The sequence below is a fragment of the Patagioenas fasciata genome, chromosome 3 (genome assembly GCF_037038585.1).
Source record: "Patagioenas fasciata isolate bPatFas1 chromosome 3, bPatFas1.hap1, whole genome shotgun sequence".
Taxonomy (NCBI): domain Eukaryota; kingdom Metazoa; phylum Chordata; class Aves; order Columbiformes; family Columbidae; genus Patagioenas; species Patagioenas fasciata.
This window is the reverse complement of record NC_092522.1, coordinates 23,149,836-23,166,679: the sequence shown is the minus strand read 5'-3', so window position 1 is coordinate 23,166,679 and position 16,844 is coordinate 23,149,836. Positions and strand designations below refer to the sequence as shown.

At 37.5% G+C, this 16,844-nt stretch overlaps 1 protein-coding gene across 8 annotated transcripts in view; it reads right to left on the bottom strand.

Annotated features, from left to right (window-relative positions):
- CDC42BPA (CDC42 binding protein kinase alpha) overlaps positions 1–16,844 on the bottom strand; it is a 194,235-nt gene that overhangs the window by 87,328 nt on the left and 90,063 nt on the right. The gene's annotated exons all lie outside the window — the stretch shown is intronic.

The window sequence follows — 16,844 nt, the reverse complement described above, 5'->3', positions numbered from 1 at the left end:
ACAAGTTTCAGAGTTAGTACAAGAATGTATTGCATAGCATATAGTCCAAGCATTAACTCTGCAACACCCTTATCATTGAATACTAGCAACAGATCAGTAGACGGAACACAATCACTCATCATATGATAAAATTTGCATGAGAAACCTTTCATGATGGGGGCTGTAGATCAAATAATTAATGCCTGTTAATTTTATTAAGAACTGTGCAGTCAGATTCCTCTCATCAACCATGGACAGAGAAAAGATTTTTACTCTCACTGAATTTCTGTATGTAAAACTTTTAGATCATCTAAAGAATTTTAGTGAAGAAGTCTCAAGTGAAAGACACGCTTATACTGGAGCTGTAAAACAATCTCTAAGTTTTAGTATAGAACAAAGGTCAGTGAAACCCTACAATAATGAATGCATTTTTAAATTTAATGTCTCTCATCAACATCTTTCTCTCACGTGCATGTCAACTCACACTTCTGCTGAAGTGACCAACCAAGCCATCGTGGACACTGCTGCAGCTCTGCTTGGCCACATTCTGCAGTCATCTCACTCATGACATGACACACATGGGAAAACCTTTCCAAGCAGGCAACAAAAGAAATACTCCTTATTTTGCAAACTGGATTTTTTTTTTTTTCCTCATATTTTACACACACCAAGGTATACTGAATTGCAGATAAAACGGACACTCCCAGTATGCAGCTGACCAGGATGGAGGTTGTGGAGTCTCCTTCTCTGGAGACATTCAAAACCCGCCTGGACGCCTTCCTGTGTAACCTCATCTGGGTGTTCCTGCTCTGGCAGGGGAATTGGACTGGACGAGCTTTTGAGGTCCCTTCCAATCCCTGACATCCTGTGAAAGCATCTGTGCTCTCTAAGTTACCAGAGAGGCATTTGTGGTTCAACTTGCAATCTAGGTTCAAATGCTGAAATTCCATTTCATTAAAATGCTGTTATTAGAACTACCCATTAAGCTATGTTTTTTTAAATATACAACATTACTACAATGTTCCTCTAACCTTATCTAGCATATTCAAAGGCAAATTAAAGCTGCAAGAATAAAGTACTATGCATACTTTCTCAGCGAACAGTCATTTATAAGAGAAAAGACCAAATCCCCTAAACCAAACAAAAAACAAGTGAAGCCCTGACTTTGCTTCATTCCCCTAACAATTTATAAATGCATGTCATCTATTGCTTTGCAGACACATTTCAAAATATTCGTAAGTTGAGATACTCACTTTGCACTTGAGAACAAGGTGGTTGTGTTTGTGGGGTTTTGTTTGTTTGTGGTTTGTTGTTGTTCAGCTAGTGTTTTGGGATTTATTTTTTGTGGGTTGGGTTTTTGTTGGGGCTTTTTTGTTGGTGGTGGTTGGGATTCTTGTTTGGGGTTTTTGCTTGTTGGTTTTTTTTTAAATATTTTTTAAAAGATAAAAATTGAGTTATAAACAATGTTTACTGAGAACTTACAATGGTAAAAAAATTAGAACCACACCTTGAACAACATCACTGAAGCACTGGCATGATGATGCTGCACTGTTACACACTCACTGTCAACTAATACAGTAACGGTACGGTGCTTTGAAGAAAAATACTTTCTGAATTTGGGTTACCCAAAACCCATCAGGCAGCGGCCCAGCCTGAAAACAAATTTTAGCCACCTTCCATACATACAGAAACATCTACAAAGCAAAAAGCAAACACTATTTAAAGAAATCATACTTTCCCATCTCGCAACTGAGCATAAAGACAATTCTTTACAAATTATACCATAAAAAATAACCAAGCCCATTCTCAAAATAACATTCTTCCACTTGATTTTTGCTGCCACTGAACATGCCACAGAATTGCAACCTCCAGATTGAGACAGTTCTATTTATTTTACATTCATCCACCAAAAACATTCCTTAAACATGTTCCTAAATAAAAACAAACACATGCTATTGAGATCTCTGGAATCGTAACTTAAGTTTAAATCACTTTGCAAAAACATGCACCTAAAAATCAAATTCCTCTTAGAAGCTGGACCTAGTTCAAGCTAAACAAAAACATGAGTCACCCTTGAGGCTCCATTTATCCATGTTCTATCTTTTAATATACTCCCAAGAGAAATAATAATAATAATCATCATCATCATCATCCCAACCTCCCCCATTTGATCTCACAAAACAGCAGAGAACAAGAAAAATCTCACTGTTGTCAACACTGTACAAAATCAAACCTGCAAACAGCATTGAAAGTCCAGAGAGGGACAAGTATTTCTTGCAAAGCAAAGTCTGTAAGGCTCAGCAATAACTTCATAGGAACAAATTTTATAGTCAAGGAAAAAATGAGACCAACTTAATGCATACAAATTCTTTTCGGCTCTTGTAACAGAAGGTATGTGTTATGAACAACTGTTCTGAATTCAACTGAACTACGTTAATAAAAGACAGGTTGAAAGACAAGAATTGCTGGCACCTGCAGAGCAGAATAGGCTGGAAGCAAAGGGAAAGTTAAGAAAATTATGAGCCCCAGAGGGGAGCAAGGAAGGGGAGTAATTATTGCCAGTGTAACTCAAGAGTTTGAAGGTGGTGATTATCGGGAAAAATAATATGTCATAAACCCCACATCTCTACCGAGCCTGCAGTTGTTAGATGCCATTAGAATTATGAGTTTTGTTCCACGTTTTTGTTTTGAATGACATTTGGTAACTCTCCTTTAGTGATCAGAACTGATTCTTCTCCTGTTCTAAACAGAGCACAGTCTTCCCTCTCCACACTCACTCCACATTCCCTGGCTTATCTCAGTTAGTGGACAGTATGAACTTGTTCCCTCTTCCCACACTTCCATCTCCACTGCAGTTTTATTTCTATTGTCCCCTGCCTCCTAGATCTCCCCTCAGAAGCTGAGATGCCCAGTACTCCACAGCCTATCAAACCCAAATCTCCTCCCCTTTTATTTCCTTCTTTCATTCAGTTTGTTCACTCCTCAGCCCTAGTCTCCCTGCACGTACACATTTAACTAATACTTTTTTCTCCCATCTCAGTTCTCAGAAGTATTTCACCGTAATCACATCCCAGATTCCCATTCCCACTGGCTTCCTATTCCTCTCATCCTTAGTATTCTCTTTTCTCATGTCTAATTTTTGTTCTGTTGCACAGGAATCTTGTTTGGCACCAAAAGGAAGAGTGCTATTACCAACAAGGAGCCTCCACACTGTCTCTAGTGTCTATTTACCAACGTCTCCCAAAATTGCAGGGCAAGTGCTTTCATTCTTACAGCTCTGAAACTGCAAACCTGCAGTAGAAGAAAACTGAAAAGCATTTCAGGACCAAACTCCGCAAATGGTTCTTAGAAACTCATTAACAACTGGCATATTATGAGGAAAAATTATAACTTGAAAATATCAAGATGGGAGCAGAAGAGTGAAAATACATCCATGACTCAAGGAAGATTCTCTTCTGGATTTCAACAGTGCCTTCATATCCCAGAGCAGCAGAATTTCTCACAGGGCTTGTCAGAATTATTTTATTCATTTAAAATATATATATAGGAAAAGCAATGCATGTTTCTTATCTTGTTCCTGGAAAGAGATGACGCTTACTGCTTCAGGCAGATACTAAGGAATGAAAATTCCAGACGAAGTAGCTAAAAACTGGCAAATATAATGAGCAAATAATGAAAAGTTATATGGTTTAGTGAATATACCACTGGGCTGAATCTCCATAGATAAGAGTTACTGGGTGACTGTGGGCAAACCATTTCAACATCACCCAACGATAACACGGGTGCTCAGCCATGGAATTAATATCATCTGGCTATAAGGCTATGGAGCACTAATACTCTAATAACCCTGTAATTAGTTAACTATAATAAAAGAAAAAGGTCTGCTCAGTTGAGATACTAACTAATAATTCAGTTTCGAGAAGTATAAGCATTTGGAAGCCATTTTATGAGTTAGATTTACAATGGGAACAAGCATTGAATTGGGGAAATTGCTCTGACACCACCATGGCCTCTGCAGACCCTGAGTTCTACCAAGTGACTCGATGATCCTGAGGGTCTTTTCCAACTGAAATGGTTCTATGATTCTATAAGTCCCAAAAGGTGCAGAGCAGCTTCTGCGGAAAGTCCAGTGTGCAAGGGGTACAGGTTGCCAGAGCTAGACCTGGTACAAATCAAGCTCATACAAGGTCTTCAGACATAGGCCACAGTGAGTTAAGGGGACACGGGTGCCCAGCATACCTTCCTTAAAACTTTATTGCAGCATTGTCACCTGAGGATGTGAACTGAGCAAAGACTGCTGTTCTGCTTTTTTTTTAATTAGTGAATGAATGATAAACCAACATCAAAGGAGCCAGAAGTGTGGACTAAATAAATTTCTTTAAAAACATGTATGTCCATTTAAATAATGACTCCACCACAGTACAAGGGTGCCTTCTGTTTTTCTGAGCTGCACTGGCCTTGACTGCAGGAGAAAATCAGCACTGCACAGCAGCTTGGATAAAGTGATGCTCTTTGTATTATATTTGTTTTGCAGACTTTGGTTATCTGCTTCTGTTCATCTGAAGAACGCTACAGGAATAAACAGTCTGTGTGATACTGGAAACTCCACTTGCAGAAAAAAAATGAGTGTGGAGGCTTATTGAAAAAATTTGAAAAATTAATGAATCCTTTTTCATAATGCTTCTTGGTTTAATCTGGGGAGCTGTGCTTCAGATTGGCATGTTTACCCGGATGACTTCACTCACCTCTCTTTAAAACAGTTTACTTTCTTAAGCCATAATTAAAACCCAAACATTTTACATACTAACCATGTTAATATAAATAACCTTATGAAATGGAACTACAGCAGACATCTGGATTATTGCCACTCATTTTGATTTCTCTGTTAATGAGCCAGAGTAGAATTTCATTTGTTCAGTAAGACTCGAGAAAAAGTATTCCCTCTGAGACATGCTAAATCCATAGCACATTCCAGCTGTAAAACAAACTAAAAAGAATTTTTAATACATGTGAATGTATTTTTTTTCCTGGATTCATTTCTGATAGCAAACGGAATTTCAGGACTTGTGAGGTCGTGCATACTAAAATTTGGACTAGACAACCTCCTTAAGTTCCTTCCAACTTGAATTATCTTATCATCTTATGCTTTCAAAGTGTATTTGTTCCTGAAGTTCATCTATGCCATTCTTCGAATCACTGAATCAATGTTATTCATTTATTTGCAAGACCACACGGAGTTCCTCAGGTCTACAGCACAGGAAGCAGCACATTCCAGAAGAATCTTAAGTTAATTTTCTTTCATGGAGGCAGGAGACCACAAAAATAGAAAGGAAGATACATCCGAAATAGTGACACTTAATGCAAGTACTGTAACACAATGATTAAACAGCAGTATTGTCAGACACTACCAAAGATTCTGCCCATGGACCAACTCACAGGCCCACATTTTTAAGTTTACATGATAAAAACGCTTCTGGTATTAAAGAGTTTGTGACCAGTAGGGATCCCTTTTCTTGGTAACTGGAGAGTTACGACACAGAACGTGCTCACTTCGGTTATTCATTTGTAACGTATTTATTCTTCTTTCCAAAACAAAATGATCAGGCAGAAATGGAGGAAAAGGTGAGGCCTTGTCTGTAACTAATACCAATAAAAGGTGGCCAGATGGTGCAGGGGGACACGTCTCAATATGTCCAATATGTCCTCATTGGACTAAACATTTCAGATGCTAATGGTTTGTCCTCACGCACACAGCTGAGCTCCTAAAAAAGCAGCAGAACTGAAATAACAATAAAGGGGTTTATGAGGTTCTAAATTCAACAACTGCGATGTGAACTGAGCCTGAAGAAAGAAATGGACCTGTCTGAAATCAAAGGAGCAATGTCACAGCTGAGCTACCAGTGTATTTTAGCCCACCGCATAAGAAAGGGATAATTTGGAGAACAGATTTTTATTCCTAATGTTAGCATTAGAAAAGCATGAAAGCTAATTAATTTTCCTAAACAGGTCACATGCTGCAAGACATGCTGTCCATGAATAGTAAAGAACAAAGAGAATAGCTTACATTAGATTATTTTTCTGTGAAATCTCCGCATGAATAGTATTTTTAATGCTACCAATGCAAATTAAAATACCAGCAGATGAGAAAAATAAATTAGTTTCAGGTGTAACTGCTGGCACAGAGAAACTGATCCAGACAACTTATTACTAATTGAGGATTTCACAAGCACATTAGTTTCTCATTACACATGCAAGAGCATTCCCCAAAAGTATAAATCAAAAGGTTAAAAGCAGACATCAATGGTTATAATTATCTGCTCTTACAACAAGAAATGTTATCCTTTGCCAAGTTACCTACTTTAAAAAAACATAACCAAGATATTACTTCCAGAATGCCTGGACTTTTTATCCAAAATTCCTTCAGAACACAGGATTATCCTTACTCAGGACAGAAGTTTGGCAAACTGTTTACTTCACTCCCTTCTGTCATTTCAGGCAGACTTCTCTTCCACACTCCTCCTCGCACAGAAATGCTACATCCATGATAAAAAATGAAGACATCTGGTTTTGGCAACATTCCAATGAAAGAAGAAAATTTGGTGCCTGTGAAGTTTTTATTAAGGTATTCAGCAATGTCATACTGGCAGCCCACTTCAGATATGCAGAGTCAAACAGCTGGTGAACTTCGATCAAGAATGGTAGTCAACTGATGCATTTTTTCACAGTCGAACCTATGGGCATTAACGTCCAGGAGCTTATTTATATTTTCCATTACACTGTACTGGGTTATATCAAAGTCAAAATTGCCATATTCTGCCAACTAAAGTTTATCGGAATTCTAGGGAGCAAAACTAGAAATATGCTCCATCTGGCAGAAAGACCAATGTGCACTGAGCCAAATTAGATTTCAACAGTCGGTGGTTATTCTTTAGTAATCCCAGTAAGATAGGCTGCACCCGATAGCAGCATGAAAAAACTGGAATATGTTGTACCTCATTAACCGTGTCTCTTATCAAGACTCTATGGGGCCTTCTCCCAAACAGACACTCCTCCGCTTTTGGGTGGAATCCTAAAGGTACATATTTCAATTGAATTCAAAACCATTTAAATAACTTTGATCACAACCTTATTATTTACATAGCACCCAAACAGTTGCATCATGTTTGTATATTAAACAAAACCTGTTTCATACAAAGCTGAAGAACTGAAGAAGATGTAGTAGCCTTGCATACAGCCTTGAAGTCAATAGGAATAGTCAAAGACTAAACACCTTAGGATTTAAGCCTTAATAGGCAAAGCTACTACACGGAAAAAATAAATGCTGTAAACGATCTTATTTTAAAATTACAATGAGGAGGTTAAACTTTTGGGTTTTTTCTCAAACAGTATCTTGATACTGTAAAACCCCCTTGTTTTCTCATGGACTTTTGAGAATAAATCATCGTGTGTGTTGTTCCAGGAACACCCAGTAATTTACCTCTACTAAAAGAATCTCACTACTCTCAGCAGCAGGAGATTCATCTAAATCTCATTAAAGTCAGCGGACAGACTCTCATCAATTACCAGGAAACATCAACCAAATCAAGACAATAAAGCTTCTAGGTCTGTGATACAGTCATTATTTATAGATCAGTGTGTGCAATTTTATATTTATGCTGTTACTCATCCTAACCAAGTTTTATTCTTGCATTACAAAAACTAAATGAAAGATAATAGAGAAATCGAGGTTTCATGTACTGGATGCAGAACATGTGCTACATCATATACAGAATTGGGTCTTGAATCCAAACTTACTTAGTTTAGGCTATATGTTCTGCCAAAGTGTATTTTTAATATCCCTAATCCAGATTGAGAGAAATAACTTGTGTCCACTAAAAATACGATAATCACATTCCTCTTTTACTACAAAGAGCTTGCACCATTGTCTTGAAGTACACAATGCAAAAAAGACTACAGCGAATTGTTACTCACACTGAGTGCAAGCAACACAGGAAGCAATGAATTTAAAATCCCAATGAAAGATACTTAGATGAGACATTAGAAAACACTTTCATAACAATGACAGTAGGACACTGGAGCAAATTGCTTAGGGAAATTTCACCATCTCCATCACTGTATATTTTTTTTTTTAAGAACCGGTTAGACAAACATGTGTCAAGAGTGGTTTAGTTATAGCTTGATCTTGCCTTGCAGCAGAAGAAAACTATTAGTTGACCTCCCCAAGGCCTCTCCTAGTCCTTTTCTCCACAGTTCCATACCACTCTTTAATTTCTGCCACTCAGACAAGTATTCTGGACACAACACAGTATTTACCTTATGGTATCCAATGTTCTTTATGAATTTCAAATGCTAACTAAAGAAATAATAACAAACAACGGGGAATAATACATCAGCCAACACACATACATCTTGAGTTTGTTCAGGCACTGGTAGTCATTCCTGAACACTTGAACTGAGTACAGTTGCTGGCTTATAAATATATGCTCCACCACATCATATTATAATGTCCTAGAATTAATTTACCTTAGAAAAATGTCTCCCTGGGACCTTTCTGCATATGTATTTGCTTTCAAATAATGGATCTCTCAAATACGATAACAGTTCTAAACCAAGGATAATTATTTTTAAAAGCCGCTCATATCCAACTTTTTTCCCCTCCTTTAAAAAAAAAAAAAACAAGTACAGGGAGTGATTTGAAAAAATCTTTTTGCTAAGTGCGTGGCAGCTGCATACTCCCTGTAGCTATTGTCTTTCATCTAAAATGGTAATCAGCTGACAGAACCAGATATCTACGGAGCAAACCCGCACATCCAGGCTAGGCTCCTCATGAAGTATTTTGATGCCAGGGAAGAGATGTCAGGGAAAAGTCATTTGTGATGTCTAAGGATTATTTCTATTGTCTTGTCAGTTTTACAGACTAAAACCACAAACACACTGTGTCATTTTATAACCATTTTAAATTTAATACCTCACAATGCTGATTTACAGATGCCATTTTAAACAACTATGAAATAAAAATAAAAGAGTTGTAGCCATTACCAGAGAAGCTATTCCTTATGGCAAACAATCATGGACATAATGGAAAGTCTGATATACTGAAAATGGTAAAAATTCAAAGGAAAAGGAAGTTAATTGAAATTAACTGACTACCAAGCATTGGAATCATCAAAAAAAACCAAAGAAATTAAAAACTCCCCAAATGAACTGGTCTCTTACAGAAGAGCAAGAATATAGAAGCTAGTAACTTTCCTCAGGGTTGTCTCATATCCAAGTTTTTCATATTAGACCAAAAAACTTGTAGGGACTCAAATATAAAATTGGGCACACATAAAGAATTGAACATTTGAATGTTTAATAACAGATTGATCTTGAACAGCATAGTATTGTTGAGTGAAAATTCATGCATAAAAACATGAGAGCCTTGTACTGTATTTCTTTTCAAGTGATTTTAGTAGCTTCAAATAGCTATTTATGATGGTCTCTCAGGATGCCAAATATTTGAGGCACAAGCATAAAACTTTTGAAAGATGTGCAAACAAAAGATGGAAGAAACAAAACAGGATAATTTTTTTTTTAAATCTCATTTGAAAAACAAGTATTTGGTTTGAGAAGTCCAAGCATCAGCATAGGAAATGAGTGAAAACTGCTAACTGAATGCAATTTGTAAAAATCAGGAACAAGACAAGTTGTGACCTAACTACAAAACAATACTCTACAGCTCTGGAGTTACTATGCCATTCATCGATGACAGTCGACCCAGAATTATGGCTAATTTGAAAGGACTGTTCCAAATCCAACTGGACATGACACTTGGCAATCTGTTCTCACTGTCCCCGCTTTGAGCAGGGGGGTGAACTGGTTGATCTCAAGGTCCCTTCCAACCTCAACACTTCTGTGATTCTGAAATTATGTTTAAAGCTGCCTTTCCAATAGTCTTTCAGTAACAACATTCTGGTTATATTGTATCAAAGCTCCCCAAATCTAATTCCGAAATTCAGTAGCACTATACAATATATTCAGTTGTAGCAACATAAATACTTCTGAGCTCTTGTGGCTCAGGACAGAATGCATCTTTAGCCTTAGCAGTGAAAACACGCCTGGTTTTGCACTGGAAATTGCAGTTCATAAAGCAAAACTTGGCAAAGTCTCTCTCAACTCTACAAGGATATGACAGGTAAAGTCACAAAACTGCCATGGCCATTTCTTAACATCAAGTAGCAGTCAGGTTTACAATAGTTTTAAAATTAAAAACTTTCTTTGTCTGCTCTAAAGTCTGACCAAGAGAAAGGCCCTATCTATCCCAAAATGTTTGGCCATCAAGGTTGGTCTTCGACTTTGCTGACACTGTTAAGATAATAAACACTGGCAAGACCAGCCTCAAGCCATTAGATAACACCACAGGGGGATCCATCCACCCCAGCGCTCCCTGGCACAGGTTTCCTCTGTGTCAGAAGCCCTGGCTACCAGAGGACACCCTCAGCTTCGACACTCGAGTCTGGGGCTACCGCAGGCCTGCACGCCTCCTTGTGTCTCCAAGTGCGGAAACCACCACAGCTCTGCTGCCCCAAAGCAGCGTCTTTTTTCACGTAGCAATTTCAAGAAGAGTTTAGACTTAGTGCCAGATAATGTTAAAGGATCAGTCAGTTGGTTTATTCTACTGAAACAGAAATTCATCATGAGGTTTGCCTCTCACATCAGGAGCCCCAGCTACAGTCACAGGTTCCACTGATATCTCTTTCTTTTCTCAGCTGAGGACTCCATCCTCAGCCCAACTCCCTAGTTAATCCTCTTGAAATTCACTGTACAGCAGTTTTTAATTTAACAAGCAAAGGAAGACAAATTTTGTATTCCTATTATTTTCTTTAAAACCAACAGCAGCAATGCAAGGTTTACAGTAAGCCTTTTAGGTGGCAAAACACATATGGAATTTGATAATGATGCAAACTAGGCACTATTCTGGCCTGGGCTACTTACCAGAACATCCAGTGCATGGATTAATTTTCTCACTATGTTTTCCTTAGCTCAATTTTTTTGTAAATTTGCAGTGATGTGTGCTGCTTTATTATTACAAAAGAATATTCTCAGGAACACAGTAGGCACTAGAACAGAGCACATAAATATATCCAAAAGCAAAAGATTTGATTCAGGACTGTTCTGCTCATTGATTGTTCTTCAGAACCCAACTACCTGCAGTCAGAAGGGTTCAAAATAGGTGTTGACATTCTACCTTTGTTTGACTAATTAACTGTGCCTATACTGAAAATACAGTAATAAACTGAAATGAAGGAGCCTCTCTGAGAAGAAAAAAATGATGGCAGGGAGTAGATTGCTCAACCAGCAAGCAGCCTGCACCAAAGGGGCTCTGGAGAAAAAAGAAGTTGAAAATGTGATGTGAACCAGTTTTGCCAGGGTGGGCTATGTACTATTTGTGAAGGAAGAGCTGGGAACCTTCAGTTTCCTAAGCATTTAGAAAACAAAACAAAAAAACCTGATTTCATTTCTCTACCTCCATCTGGTGTTCTTCCAGTTTTCTATAAGCTATGAATAGATGCAGCGGAGGACCTGGCTGAGGGCACTCACTATTTTCACCTCTCTAACCTGCCCAGCTGTCACAATGCTTTTTTTGGATCCGATCATTCTGCTTATAGTTTCACATTCCTCAACAGAAACTCCACACCAACAACATTCATAAGAGAAAACGGCCATTTGAGTCAACACTTGAGAGAATAACAGCCTTCAGGTTCAAGCCCAAAGATACATGAATATTGAGAAACAACACTAAGTAAGCAGCAGACAAATTTAACTACCACAGAAGCGTATTCAAATATCTTGAACACAGTTTGCTCTTTTTTGTGGCGGTTTATTAGATAATACTTAAAACTCTTAGTAAAGAGAACCCTAATTTAAGCTGATGGTGGTAGAAACAAGTTTCATTGACCACCCAACTTTATATACTATGCTTACTCACTTAAGATTTCAATGTAATTACAACAAAATACCAAGCAGTATGTTTGAACTCTGAATTTCAGCTGGCAGAGTTATTTCTGGGTTGCTGAACTGTGGTCTTTCATATCATCCTACACTTTTCCTCCAAAAGATAGGAATAAAAATATTATCATGACAATTAAAAAAAAATTAAAAGACTGTATACATTTCCCAGGTTTTGCCATGTCAACTTTATTGGAATTCCATTTTGGCTTCTAAGAACTTAAGTAAACAGATTAAGAACTCCACAACCACTACCCTGCAGCATATTCCGAAGATTAAAAAATTAAAGTCTGCTAAGTAAGGCTAATTCATGTCAAAGCTTTTAGATTTCTAATAGTATCATGAGTTGCTGGCGGGTAAAGGAGCAGAAAGAGTAAGCTCCTTAAGAATGTTATGTCCATCTGTGAGTGCCATCTGTCAAAGAAATCCTGAAAGAAGAGGCTAAGGAGGAATCCAGAATATGCTCAGCTGCTGTACTGTAAATTACTACCTATGCTAGAAAACTTTAACACATATTTCTAGACAGATAAATGCTTTCTTTCGATTCTCATTTTAGATACGCAATCTCCGCTCTCTGCATTTCAATACAACTGTACGTGGTCTCTGAAACACTTGATTGCATTGAATAATTCTGAGAGTAAATTAGACAACATAAACCGAGGACTTGTTCTGTTTTGACAATGACAGTCAAAAATAACATTTCTCATATCTATGTTTTAAATACGTTGATGATACTAAGCAATTCACAGAAGAATGTTCACTCAGACATTGTCTGGACAATTTAACAACTATTAATATATATATATTCTTATATTTGTGTTTGGATGTGTATCTGTATAAGACACATACATGTTTTTTGAGTTATAAGGAGTATTTAGAAGTTCCCTGAGCTGACACAAGCTGTTAGTTGCAAATGACTAGAAAATTTCCAGGACTGATGAAACAAACTAACCAGCTGGGTCCATACTGCATCCCACAGCAACTCTTCCCTAGTTCTTTTCTGTATTCCTCTGGGAATAAATACATAGATATAAATATACCAAGACTTATGTGAGATGAGGAAAAGGGAGTTATGAGATCACTGGATGCTTATCATTTTGCAAAAGGAAAGATATACAGTTCTAACATCAGGTTGATCTTATCCTGCTCCCATCCATGTACTCGATCAGCAATAAAAATCACCATGAAGCTATAAAAATATATTAAAGAGGGGAAAAAACACACAGAAGAATGTAAAACATACTTTAAAGACACATAAAAACATAAAAGAATGGAGAGCACATTACAAAAATTTAAATAAATTGTTTCTTGTTCCTCAGTTATGTGGGAAACAGAACAAAGATAAGATGCAAGGGCTGCAAAGTAAACCCTGGAGACTTAAAAAAAAATGGTTTACAATGAGAAGAAAAAACAGTGCCATCCCAAGAGAACAAATATATACATCAAATACTTGTCATAGCTGTTGCAAGCATGTGAAGAAGCAGTGTTATATCCTATATTTTACTGTTCTTCCCCCAGGCTAGTATGGCTTTAGATTTCACATATTTTTTTAAATACCTTCCTGCCCAGCAGGAAGAAGAATGTTTCAGAAAACAACTCTACTATACAGCCATTATAATGTACTGTACAGATCCTTCGCTTTCTTCCTTCATCCAATATAGATTTACTCAGCAGTCACACAGATTGCGACTCCTCTTCTTTTCTTTAATGGAAGTCAGTGTTAAGAATATCTACCCTGCCACAAAAAAAAGAAGGGGGGGGAGGGCTAGTGAAGAACAATGGACAAAAGAATGGTGCTTCCATGTCTTCTACTTAACTGTGCCCTAAATTAACAATATATAGGTTAAAAGATAATAGGAAAGAAGATTCCTTCCCAGTGATTAAGTAAAAAGTAGAACAGTGGAGACCAAAGAACCTACTACTCCTGAAATAATAAAACTCAATTTAGGATAATCTCTCTTGCTTCCACTCAGCTTGATTGTGTTCTTTACTGTATTGCCTATATGGCATTGCATTTATTACCTTTTGGTTATTTGCAAAAAAATTAAATGCACTACTGAATAACTGTGTTGAAGGTATTCTATTCACAATTGATAAAATACAGCAGAAGATACTGCCATCAAACACAAGAAATGAAAAGTGACTGATTTTTAGGTACAGAGAAAAAGAGCATATGCGAAAGCACACATATATATGTGTGCAAGAGAGGTAAGAAAAAACTGTATTTCACTGGAAATTTAGATTATTTCATGTTATTATTCATTTCATGTCAACCACATGAATAGCTGTTGGTTCAACCTGACCAATGTTGATACAGGCTGAATCAAAGCCTTGCTGGAAGCAGCAGGAATTTAGTGCCTTACAGGACTGTACACTTGCAAGGCTTTATAGTGAAAAGAAAGAAGCAGGAGAGAACTGTATTGTTTTCTGTGTGCTATTCCACAGCCAGAATTAGAATGATATTACAACCCTCCCATGAAGTCTCCCATGAAGAAACCACCAGCAGAAGGCGCTGAAGAGAGACATGAATGGTTCTAAATTCATGAGGAAAACACAAATGAAGAAACATACAAATCCTCCCATATCTGTCATAATGTAACTTTTTTTCTTACTTTACTATACCACTCAGGACTCTAAAATAATTTTAAAAGGGTAAAAAAATGAACATTGTGCCTTTAACGCACCACCCTGCACCCTGGAAGCAGCTCCAGCCTGCACGTCACCTCAGCTGCAGGACTGGCCTCCCCCAAGCCCCAGTACAAGATACATTTGACATTATTACTCGGCATTAGCTTTCCAGATGTGTTAAGCTAATTCAACGTGAAAAACGTACAGGGCTTTTTCTGACTATGTCCAGGGGGATCACAAGGTAGGAACAGACGACTCCCTAGAAGTCTCCTGTGATCATCTGAAAAATACCTCTACTACTTCTTAAAATATTTTTTTCCTCTTACTTTGCTATTTTGAGACAGTAGCTTTTTCCTTTTTGCTACTAAAATTAGTCAAGAGTAACAGATTTCTGTCCTATATAATGAGGTTTTGCATTTTCGTATTTAACTCAAGGTCCCTCTACCCTGTCCACTCTTTAGGTTGCGGAGGATTTGGGCGAGACTTCTTTAAAAGACTAAGGCTGTGATCCTTCCTCTGGCCATGGGATACAAAGCAATACGGGATACAGCTTGGGGAGTTTTTCTCCTCAGACAGAGCAGCTCCTTGACCCTTCTTTGCACAAACATATATGGAAGTAGAAAGTGAAGGGTAGAAAACAGCGACCAGAAGGATGTGGGCCATGTGAGGTTGTGCTTCAGATTTCCTAGCCTGATGGCTGATTATTTCAGTAACAGTCCATTTTAGTTTGTTTTTGTTTTTTCATTGTGATTTTTCACATTCAATGTTCATACAAAAGTCATTAACTGCAAAAGGAAGGAGTCTGTCAGAAAGGGAATTTTCAAGCCTTTAAAATGCTGAAAAGCAGCACCCTGTGCAGCTGAAGGGAAAGGTGATCAGAGTCAGGTTGCATCCAGTTTGAAGCACCCAGGACAACCAGAAGCTGCATCTCAGTGAATACTATGGAAAGCGATCCAAGCTTTCTCCTTTTTAGATACTGAGACAGAATACAACAGAATTCATATTGAGAAATTACAATGAGAAAAACACACAGTAGGAAATCGTGCACTTCATAGCGTTGCCATTTTTTTATTAGAAATTAAGACATGATTGATTTGATATGCCTAAACTACTGATGTTGTATTAAAAACAGAATCAAATAAAGAGTGGCAATTACAGAGGGAAAACTGGGGTCGAAATCACATTTTTAAAAGAAAGTCAGAGAATACTATCTTTGAACAACCAGTTATTCAGGAGTACTCAAAAGTACAAAAAATCTCCCTCTCCTCCCTCAGAAGTCACTCGTGTATTCCTCCCCTGCTTGCTTCCCATCCAGCATCCTCCTCCATGTAAATAGCTGGTCACTTGGAGGATCAAAGTTGCTATTTTCAGTCACTTGACCTACAGTTAATCTCATTGTTTCTTGCCTGTTTAAGTAGAATTAGTTGTCTCCTGTGCATCTAATGGCTCATAAGGAGACTGACAGTAAATCCTTGCTATACGTAATTTTACAGAAGGTACATTTCAGAATTCACATAATGAGTTTTAGCTAGTTTTGATGCTTGTTTTTATAGACTTGATTGATATTTGAACTTACGTGACTTGATTAATGCCTGTATTAATCATTATTGTCTGGCTGAGACTCAAGCATTGCTTTCCTCATGCTGGAAACCAAAGTGAAAAGCAAATTCCTTAGAGCAGGAAACAGTAGTTCAGAACTTAAATTAGTCAATAGACCAGTTACACCTATAAATGATTTATTAACACGATACATACGCAGACTTAATAAAAAACTTTCCCTGGACACGTGCTATATCTGACTGCTTCAGGAAAAGTCTGATTTAAAAAAAACCCACAAAGTAAAAATTTCACTAATTTCAAATTAAACATCCTGTAAGATTGTCCTGATTTTCAAAAGCGTGGAGTCAAAGATTATTCCTAATTGCTGCCTGTGCCTCAGCTCCAACCAGGAGAGACTTTTCTGAACTCAACAGCAGCCAAATGGCTTCCAGCAAGGTGTTTATTTTAAAAAACCGAAAAATTTTTCCACAGTTCCTGACATTACCAACACCATTACCAAAGCATTCTGTGAAAATGCTTCATAAGTAAGCGATGTTACCTACATGCCTAACACTATTTTTGTTTTCACAGATTCAAAGAAAAACACCTATTCTGTTTTGAAATACTGGAAAGAAATGGATGGTGTTTAAATACTGAATATTAAGTACTCGAGATGATCGGTTACAAATAGATAGACAACTCAATACTTG